At 49.0% G+C, this 11,113-nt stretch overlaps 1 long non-coding RNA gene across 1 annotated transcript; it reads right to left on the bottom strand.

Annotated features, from left to right (window-relative positions):
* Positions 1–9,534: 9,534 nt before the first annotated feature.
* On the bottom strand, positions 9,535–10,064 carry LOC123133903 (uncharacterized). The gene is made up of 2 exons (XR_006465427.1): positions 10,023–10,064; positions 9,535–9,922 (listed from the first exon to the last, which is right to left on the bottom strand). It is a non-coding gene; the product is annotated as an uncharacterized lncRNA (long non-coding RNA).
* Positions 10,065–11,113: the final 1,049 nt, after the last annotated feature.

Below are 11,113 nucleotides of genomic sequence, written 5' to 3'. Positions count from 1 at the left end.
CTCTCTTCGCCGCTCTCTGGGCCAGAGTCCTGAAAAGGAATGAGTTCGGAGTAAATCAAATCAGATGCAAGACAAAAACAACAAATTGAAGAACTACGAGTACAATAGAGGATCTTACTCTTCTTCTTCCTCGTCAGAGCTGAGTGCGGAGAGGTTGAAGTTTGGCCCACCTTCAGCGCGATGAGGCGGAGGAGTAGGATCCCTTGGCCGCTTGGCGGGGGCTGCGGCGGTGACCCGGGACGACCCCGCTCCAGTTGCCGCAGCGGCATGAGGCGCTCCCGCGGCAACAGCGCTTGTCGCGGCGGAGCGCGTCGCGCGGCGTTGCCGCTGTTGACCCGTCTGCCGCCCTACTGCGTCCCCGGCCCTGCGGAGACGCCTTCTTGGTGGAGCTGGAGGCTGCGCTGGGGGCTCTGTTTGCGGCAAGCTGCCTGGAGACGGCGGACCGCTCGTACCCTCGGCGGGCTCGCTCGACTCGGCATCAGGCGAGGCAAGCTCTTCTTCGCCGTCAAGCCACTCCCGTTCGGCAAGGCTTGACGCCTCTGCTGCTTCTGCCTCCTCCACTGTGAATCCAAACTCGCCCGCGGCAGCGGCTGCTACTGCCTCTTCCGCCCTAGTGGCGATGCGCTGCATCTCCGCTTCGGTGGTGTCGCGGGTGAGGCTTCTCTGCTCGTCGGAGCGGACCGCCACCTCCACCAAGCCATCGAAGAACTGCTGCACGACATCATCTGCAGGCTCTTGCCAAGTGGGGACGATTCCATGCGAGTCGCACAGCGGCATCATTGCACGGATGCGGTCGAGCGAGGAGTTGTTGCACAGCGGGACGACACCTGCCGGCAACCTGAAACACTCGGGATGTTGAGGGTCGTGCTTGAACAGCTCCTTGAGCATCGCGTCCAATTCCAAGATAGTGAAATTGAAGTCGAGGCCCGGGCGCAGCCTCATGATATCCGCCGGACCCCCGAATTCCCAGGCGGGTCTCCTCCTCTCCTGCAGGGGGCGATGCGACGGTGAAGAAAGTCCGCGCCAACAGCGCCTACAGTCAACCCGGCAAGCCTGAGACGTAAGATCCGAGTGACAGCAATCTTCAGCCTATCGTCTTCCAGGGCCAGTCTGCTCCAATCATTGCCGCGCACTGCTGGGGCTTGGCGCCGGGCGGTGAACGGTTGCGGGTTCTCCTCTACGATCGAACACCAATCTGATCTCCACTCCTCCCATTTGGTGCGGAGCTCCCCCTCCAGATAGGCCTCCTTCTTGCCGGCTCGCGAGATCCAGGCGACTCCGCCAGCTAAAGGCTCTCCTCTCTCGACCCGGGGCATAAAGAAGTGGCGGAAAAGGGCTACATTGGGGTGGACTCCTACAAAGTTTTCGCAGAGATGTGCGAAAACTGCCATGGTCAGAACAGCATTGGGGGTGAAATCAAGGAGGTGGAACCCGTAGGTGTTCATGATATCACAGAAGAATTCAGAGAAGGGCGGGCAGAGCCCGCAGTAGAAGAACAAGGCAAAAAACGGATATCCAGTCGGAGCCTTTTTCGAAGCGGCGGCGGGAAGTACCTTTGTGCGCGGATGCACTCGCGTCTCCGTCGACCAGAAGAGATAGTACCACTCCCTCAGCTCCTGCGCAGAGAGCTCGGGGGGGGGGGGGGGGGGGAGTGGCCCGCTCCTTTCGCAGCGCCTCGGCCGACTTCACGGTCTTCCCGGCTTTCGGAGCCATGGCGGAGGTGGTGGAGGAGGTCGACGGCGTTGGTGGCGGCGGTGGCGATGGTGGACAGAGCGCTGCTCCCTTTCGGCTCTGGAAGAAGGGGAGAGCGGCGAAGATTTCTGAGATTGGAAAAGCAACGGCGAGGTGGGCGAGCTGCCCCTGTTTCCCCTGCTTTTAAAGGGGGGACGGGGCGGACGTTCCGCTTTTCCGAATAAAGAACCACCCACGATCTCTCCCACGACGCCGCATTCGACGCCTGCCATTGCGGGGGGCGCGGTGGATATGGAGTAAGATACGGTGTAACCCAGCCCGCGCGTGCCCGTGCCCTGTTTTGGGCCTGGCCCAACAGCGCTCGGCACCGTGTGTGGCCCAGGCCCGGGGGCTCCTGTCGGTGTACTAGAGTAGGGGTACCCTAGTATCCCGAACTTGTGCACGGGCAGTCGCAGCACCCCGCGGCAAGGCTTGCCGGGTGACCACCAAGGTCCTCCGTGGTTCATTTGGAGCCATTCAAGAACAAAGTGCTCAAGCCAAGAAGACAAGGCCCCGGCAAGAGAAGCTTGCCGGGAAGAGACAAGGCCCCGGCAAGAGGAGCTTGCCGGGAAGGCCAACCAAGGCATCTCAAGGAACTTGCCGCGACGCGCCGCGCGTCCCGGAAAGACCGGGTGAGCGACAAGCTTCCGGATGCGACAAGACAACGACCGCGGCAAGGCACTTGGCGCGGCAAGCAACCACCCTGTACCCACGCTCCAGCACATCCACCAACGTGTCGCTCTGGGGCCTTTCCAGGTGCTTGTGGCGAGAGGCTGTGCAGCCAGCGATGCGCGGTGATAAACGGCGCTGACAAGGTAGCCATCGTGGCAAGCGGTGGCGCCCCTGACGGTCCTTTTCTTGCACTGTTTGGGCGACACAGACGGGCATTTAATGCCTTTGTCCCCTGCCGTCAGGGTTAGGTATGATACACTATAGGGGTAGTTGTACCAACCGCAACTCCTTTTCCATTTTTGCCCTTGCATGCGTTGCCACCTGTCGGTGACCCCTTGAGCATATAAAAGGAGGCCCATGCGCAACGTAGGGGGGGGAACCAGAAAGCACTCACGCTCGATCTTGTTAGCAGCTGGAGTGTACTGTAGCATTCAGCGCTCCCGAGCAAGAACACAATATAATCAAGCAAAGCAGTAGTAGGAGGATTATCTCTCCGGAGAGCTCTGAAGCTGGGTAAATCGCCCGCGTGTTTCGCCTCGATCTGCTCTTTGTGCGATCTCAGCCCCCGCCGGACCGAAAGGGGCTCTGCCCCATAGGTGTTCATTCCCACGACATGTACCTTGCTCTATTTTTGTTCAGCTCCACTGACCTCCTTGCCCACTTTGCACGTGCGGGCATTATGTCCGTCAGTTCCGCCACACTTGCGGCAAGTGTAGCTGTTACGTGTGTTGTCTCCATTGGTAGAAAGCTGGGTGGCTCCAATCTGCTTGTTCTTGTTGACAGTGGCATCTGTGCGAAGTGGGCATGTGCGGTAGTTATTTTTGCTCACGACGTTGCAGAAACCGCATGCCCTTATCCCGAGGGGTTTGCCGTCCGGGCCAAATTCCACGCGCTTGATGGGGCATGGTGGCTTTTTGGCTGCTGCTTGCGTCTTGCTCTTCCTCCCCTTTGTGTTTGAGAATATTGGGGGTTTAATCACCCTTTCCTACTGCTGCTGGTAGGATGTGCTATTGTCATGTCGTTCGCCTACAGCACCATCAAACTCATGATCTCGCATGTGAGTTTGTCGGCGCTCTTGAGTGTGCACATGGGAAAGCTCCCGTTGCTGCTGCTCTTCTTCCTCGTTCTCAAATGGGTCAATAGATCCCAGATGGTTCATCTCGGATAACATTGTAGCAATATCATGCTCAATGGCTTCATTGTCCGCGACACCTCCATTTTCAGCAGAATGCATGGCGTCGAGTTCTTGTTCAAGTTTGTCCATGACGACCCGCGACCTTGCCATTTGCTCTTGGCTTCTCAAGCTTTTTCTGTGCACCCTCATGTTCAGCGTCAGCAGTGAGCTTGCAATGCAGTATTGGGATGCCTTGTTTGACGCTACTGTCCTCAAGTCATTTCTGTCAAATGTTGGCTGGATGTTCGGGCGTTTGGTGTATCTCCTGAGTATGTATTTCTCTGGAACGCTGGCAGCCTTAATTGTCTGCCTCATGCACAGGACATGCACGCAGAAAAGACCTGTATTTGTTTCTGGAAGAGGTGCATGTTTTTGTCATTTCATTCGAACAAAAACTTTGCAAAAAAAGTAGTACAGTATGTAACATCTTTTTTGTACTCCTCACCTGTGTGGTCCCATAGCCTGCAATCGCACTCATATCTTTCTCCCACGGGGTCTGCCACCACCTGGAACGCGTACTGAGCCCACACAGACAGTTTTTGTGGGTGGTTGTAGCGCACTAGGTACTTTGTGGGCTCTTCCGTCTCTGTCGCCGTGAAGAGTGTGCTCAGTTTCAGCCTATCTCTGATCTCGTTGTACATAGCTTGTGTGTACAGCTTTGCCATCTGGGTGTCAAACCCATAGTAGGTCAGCGTGATTTGTTCCTTCTGCAGATGCAAGAATGATGACCAAATTGTTAGTTTTTTCGCAGGAAAAACTTCTAATAAAGCTTTTACTTTAGTAAGCATGTTATTTTTTGTCTTACAACAAGTAATAGAGCTATACCCGGTTACCCATTGTCTCCTGGTTCTCTGTCTGCCTCTTGGTTTTGACGCAGGAGTTTACCTGGCTGACAAACCGGTGTAGGTTATGTCTCTCATTTACGTAGTTCTTCTTGAGCACATAGTTCATGCTTTCACTTTGCTATGTGGATGTCATTTTGGCGCAGAAAATTTGTTTGAAGTAAGCTGATATCCACTTCTCACGCTTGTTCCACATGCCCATCATTGTGGCATCATCGTGGAGGTTGTACTTATCCATGAGTCTTTTCCAGGCATCCTCAAACTCAGTTGGCATGAGGGGCCAGTTGAGAATTGATGTGAATTCATCTTCAAGGTCCTCGTGCAGGAAATATAGGTACGCAAGGTGTTCCCTGTACTTCTTCATAATGTGCCAGCGGCATAGCTTATGTATTGTGTTCTTCAAAACATCTGCGATCGCCAAAGCCATTGCCGGGCACTGGTCTGGTAATGAGAAAAATAGACTATGAGTGGTCAGCAGATGGTTGTGCATATATACCAATAGAACTGAGACAACATTTTTTTTGTGTTACTTTACTTTTCTTTTTTGGAAGGGGGTGGTGGTTGGGGGTGGTTTTAGCGGTTGTACCTGTGAGGATGCATGTAGGATCCTTCCTTCTCACGCACCTTAAAAATGTCTTGAACAGCCACTTGAATGAATCTGCATCCTCAGCTCTTATCAGGGCAAAACCAAAGAATGTAGTCTGTAAGTGGTTGTTAGTTCTGACAAACACCCCAAGTGGCATATGGTACTTGTTGGTCTTAGATGTTGTGTCAAACATTACGCAGTCCCCGAAGTCCTGATACGCCCCTCGGCAGCTTGCGTTCGCCCAGAATATGTTTCTTAACTCTGTCGGACTCATCGAGTTGCATGTCACAGAAAAATTCCCTGTTTATAGCTTTCATCTCCCTAAAGAAGTTGACAGTCTTTAGGACATCGTCCACATCATCAATCCTTGAATTCTTTGCTTTCCTGCATATCAAAAGTTCATTGGAAAATGCATGTTGAACTGGCGTCAGGTCATGCGTTGCGTGATATGTTTGTACTGACAGAGGAAAAAAGACGGAGGCGGTTTATGGGAGGAGAACAAGTTTGTACTTACAGGTTAATCAGGTCTTTGGCATTCATTTCGAGGAAGTAGCTACCAGGGTCATCACCGCCCAGTATGCTCATGATTTGCGCGTGTTCAACGCCTTTGAACTGCAGGTACTTGACGTACTCCAAGATTGTTTTGTCAAAGTTTTTGTGGGAGTGTAAGAAGACAAGCATTTCTGCGATGAGATGTAGCCTGCGGTTGTGTTCCCAGACTATCTCTTTTACGACAAATGTTCCATCCTTTTCCTTCTTCAACCTCATTTTAGCTCCACAGTTAGTTCTGGCTATCGTCTTATTACGCTGTCTATTTGCTTTAGACACCTTTGATTCATAAACTCCATGGCACGTGCAATAAAGGTAGGCTCTGGTCTTACACTTGGGGCCTTCCCTGACAGCAAAACCAGCGTGCTTTGCATATACGTTATAGAAGTTCTTAGTTTCTTCGAAAGTTTCAAACCTCATCTCTAGCCTTGGCAGAACATAAGCTTCAATTTCAGGTGGCTGCACACAACAGTGACCAAACAAAAATGTTAGATGGGGTGGTCACAGCACCATGGTATGGACTGTGCTTGTATTTTTTTTCTATATGGATACTTACATGTGTATAGCTCTACGCTGCCTCTGGTGTTTGTTGTTCTCCCTGGTTTATGGGCGCCGGTGGTGTCACCCTTAGCACATGCAGCAATGCATCTCTTGGAGGGAGCAACGTTAACGAAGATCTCCGTCTCTCGTTGTATGGCTGTCTCCCCTCAGATTCATTGTGAGGTTGCTCCTGTCTATATGGCTCAGATCTTATACCTTTGAACCTGCTAGATTGGCCAAAATTTCTGTCTTTTTGCCCTGGTCTTCCCGTCGCAACTGCTCTTGCAGCACGGATGATTGATGTTGACGGAGCGACTGGTGGAAGCCTTGTTGCAACCCATCCACGGCTTCCTGTCCTTGGCTTTTTGCATGCGCTGGGGAAGGAAAACATTTGTTGTTGGTGATATTGTTGGCCTTGTTGCAACCCAGCAGCGGCAAAGCTTGCATTCCCAGATATTGGTGTTTGCTGTATAGAAGAATCTGTCCGTGCTTCTGATGTTTGCGGTGTATCTTCAAACCTGCCTATACTGTTGAAATATCCAGGCGGTATTTCTGGTGTTACCCAACCAGGTGGTGCCCCATATCTGTCTGGCTCATGAAATGCTTGTTGCGTGCGCCACCTTGCATGCTTCTGCAAACAACATTCAACAGTTTTGAGATTAATCTGGTTCGTTCTCAGCAGAACTGATGAACGTTGATGTTCAAACACGGATGTACTGATGTACCGTTTCTTCTACAACTTATGCAACTACACTAGAAGTACTCCTAGTTTATGTATCATTGAACTTACTGTGTAACTGTGGCACTCTCTTATCACTATCTACCTGGACTGACGCATATGTTTTAAGTTTTTTTACTTGAACTGAATATAGCATATTAGATGCACTGACTGCAACCTCTACATCCTAATCATTCATCAATGCATCTACATTACAAGTACTGCCAGTTTATGCATCACTGAACTTACTGTGTAGCAATTTTATATTATTATTTTCAGTAACATTTTTTTACTCATTTGAACTGATGCAACTACATGACTTGTACTCTTAGAAATAACAACATACAACTTTTGAGTGGTAGCTGAACCTTTTGTCACTATCTACCTGGACTGACGCATATGTTTAAGTTTTTTCTTAACTTGAACTGAAGATAGCATATTAGATGCACTGACACTAACCTCGACATCCTAATCATGCATCAATGCATCTACATTACAAGTACTGCTAGCTTATGTATCACTGAACTTACTGTGTAGCAATTTTATATTTTTTCGGTAACAGTTTTGTTACTCGTTCGAACTAACGCAATTACATGACTTGTACTCTTAGAAATAACAACATATAACTTTTCAGTGGTAGCTGAACCTTTGTCACTATCTACTTGGACTGACGCATATGTTTTAAGTGTTTTTACTTGAACTGAAGATAGCATATTAGATGCACTGATAGCAACCTTGACATGCTAATTGTGCATCAAGTGCCAGGGGTGTAAACGAACTGATGCAAGCATTTGCAATGTACTGATGCAGCATAGATGCATCACACAATTTTGTACTCATGAACCCAATAATGTAACATGTAGGCAGAGCATAGCAGCACAGATAAACTGATGAACTGATAAATTGACAGAAACATGGTACCTATCTTCATTGAAACCTAGATCTCAAAAACTTGGTGTTGCTAGTAATGTGTGTGGGATGGATTCATCACCTACATCTTGTTGCATGTGACTCCATCTTCGTTTCGTTGGCGGCGTATTGGCAAGAACTTGGAAGGTGGAGCCATTGTTGTTGGGGAGACGACCGTGCTTGTGGTGGAGCTCTGTCGACGAGGTCCGTCGAGGGGCGGAGGCAGGAGGCATGGATCACGGCCCAGGCGAATCTCCGGCGCCCGGCAGCGGGGAGGCGCGCGGGGAAGCTCCTGCACCAGGCGGCGGGTAGGCGAGCGGTGAGGCTCCTGCACCAGACGGAGGGAGGCGTGTGGGAAGGCTCTGGCGCCCGGCGGCGGGGAAGCGCGCGAGGAGGCTCCACCGCCCGGCGGTAGGGAGGTGCGCGAGGATGCTCCAGTGCCGGACGAGGCGACCGATGCTGGTGGCGGTCGGGCCGGCGGCATGGCTAGATGGCGGCGCGTCGGGGGGGAGTGGTGGCTGTGGATCGGGGGCCGGTGATGCAAACTCGCCGTCGGCGGGTCATGGCGCCGCGGGCTCCCTCGCTCCGGCTGCCGCCGTCGCTCGCTCGGCCGCGACGGCTGCCTCCGGCGGTAGGAAGTGGGTCGGATTGGGCCTGGGTCGGTCGTGGATGCATCGCGCCTTATAGGGGGCAAGGGTAACAGAATAGTCCAGCTATATAGGACTCCTTTTTTATACTCCCAGGAGTATGTACTCCCTAAGTGGATAAGGTAGCTAGATGGATATCTGTTGAGCATGCCCGTACAAGAAGCAAACTAACTAGCTTAAGCATGCATAACTACTACCTATAAAAAGGGCATGCAAGCGGTGGCATAAGTTTAAAAAAATGGAAGCTCATCCTGGACGCCATGTTTTGCATATACCTTGTTTTTTTGCATTGGTAAAAATGACTATATGGCATACATATGAACCATGTGTTAGGAATTACACCCACAATGAAAGAACGACTAGGTATATCTGAAACGAAATAAGAGCATGAAATTACCGCTTACTGCCACATTTTCTGAAGGAGTATATACTGATTTTTTTTAAGAGTATAAACTTCATATACAAGAAGTATATACTGATTTCTTTGACGGAGTACACACTGATCTTTCAAAGGAGTATATACTGAACTTTTATTGAAAGAGTACATACACAATTTATTTTGAAAGGCATATATACTGTTTTTGCGTGGAGTATATACTGACATTTTAACTGGTATGTCTACACTTTTATAAGGAATAGGTACTATCTGTTTTAAGGAGTATAAACTCATCTAAAAAAGGGGTATGTACTGTCCTTTTTATGATAGAGTATATTACTATATACCACATTATTTGTAGGTATGTACTTCATTTTCCATGATAGAGTATATACAACATTTCACCTAAAAAAAGAGTATAGACAACATTATTCATGAATAAGTATATACTACCTTCTGAATGTTTGGAGTAGTACATTGAAAAAAATTCCTTGCAGAAGGAATATATTATATCTAAGATACAACCTGGAGAATAGAGTATATATGTTCAGAAAACATACTTTTAATGCATCGTCGGTACAAGTATGCATTTATTTTCATCATACAACCTTTATATTGAAGGAAGCATGCACGTACAGAGTTGAACATCAAATCGGTTTCAGTCCACATCGGACTCAGATTGCGTGATTTTGGTAGGGAGAAAATTAGAAGGATATAGATGCTGATCTGTATGGTATTTACATCGCTAGTCTACGTTCAAGAATCAAGAGGATACGATACACGGCACGCATAGTACCAAACTGATGTGTAGCAGGGTTGATATACCTCGGACGTTGAATGATATAAAAAATACCTTAGAGAGTGGACTCTCTGGTCTCATGGCTAAACTAATAACTAGAGTATTACAGGACCAATGTTTGTATTCATCAGTTGTCGTGAACCATGGAAATGGAGAACTGCACTGTTTCACCATCCGGGATGAAATAATCGTCGACGCCTTGCCGCCGCTGACGCACATGTTGCACGTCACGCACTTGATAGATGTGAAGACCACAGGTTGCCGGCCACCGCGACTTGGCTCGTATGTTTCATCAAGCCTCTGTCGCCGCTGACCCGCCGCTGCGGCATCTCATCTTTGCCGTGTAGCGGTCGACCGCCCGACTTCAACACTGAGCGACCTGTAACAAGCAAGAGTAGGAATATATGAATGCATGAATTAACAAGAACAGTACGTGCAATTAACTATGTGGAAGAAATTATTAGCTCGTTGATCTTAACGTAGACATTGGTGGCCGGCGGCCGGCGGCCAACGAAGATGGCTCCAGCGAGAATAACCATGTTGTGAGTCGCTGCCTATATATGGGCAATGCACACACCCAGATCCTATTTTAATGGAAGATTTTTTAAAACCAAACCTGATCCATGCAATGAGATTTAGTCGGTTATTAGTTAACGTTGTATTTAATTGCACAATGGTTAAATGGGTATGCATCCCCGACCTGGTAGCGCGCACAGTGAGTTGTGGTGGGGTTGGGAGTATGTACTCCTAGGAGTACTAACCCATTTTCCTATATATATATATATATATATATATATATATATAGGAAAATGGGTTAGTACTGTCACATCCCTAGCTGCTGGTAGTGCTCTAGGCTATCTTCATGTTTGCATCATGTTTAAATTTTGCCTAAATTTGAAATGGGGATGTTCAAAACCCTAGCATTAAATCAACTCAACTAGGGTGAATTAAAATCTTTTCAATAAACCCAAAAGGTTCCTAAGAAAAGTTCATGATTTCTGGTTAAGGTGGAAACCTCTGCCAAAAATGATGATTATATTCTTAGGTCATTTTTGGATTTTTGAATTAAATCATATTGTATTTGACTTTGGGCATTTAAATACTATAAATAATTTAAATGCTCAAATAAATGTTGGAAATTGATAAGGGTCACTGAAATAATTCAGAAAGTACCCATAATTGTTTCCAGGATTTTATAAAATGATTTGATATTTTAAAACAAATCCTAAAACAAATTGCAAAAATAGAAAAATATAAAACAGAATAGAAATAAAAGAGAGGAGAGAAACATTACCTGCAGCCCACCTGGGCCACTTACCTGCTTACCAGAGCCGGCCCAGTTCCCCCAGCCGGCCCAGCCCACCTCCTCCTCCTTTGTCCTCTTCCTCCTCTGCCAGGAGGACGAGCAGAGGCGAGGCGTGGCGCTCGCCGACGCTGCCCCGGCCACCTCCTGCTTCCCCCCCCCCTAGCCACCTCCTGCTTCCTCCCTGGCCTCCCCGGACGACGCCACGCACCCCCTGCACCGCTCCCCTCTCCCCGTTGCCCCTCTTCCCCCCCTGTTCGCCTCTCC

This window comes from Triticum aestivum, chromosome 6B (assembly GCF_018294505.1).
Source record: "Triticum aestivum cultivar Chinese Spring chromosome 6B, IWGSC CS RefSeq v2.1, whole genome shotgun sequence".
In the NCBI taxonomy this organism is placed as follows: domain Eukaryota; kingdom Viridiplantae; phylum Streptophyta; class Magnoliopsida; order Poales; family Poaceae; genus Triticum; species Triticum aestivum.
The sequence above is the reverse complement of the archived record's forward strand: the minus strand, read 5'-3'. Positions and strand labels throughout refer to the sequence as shown.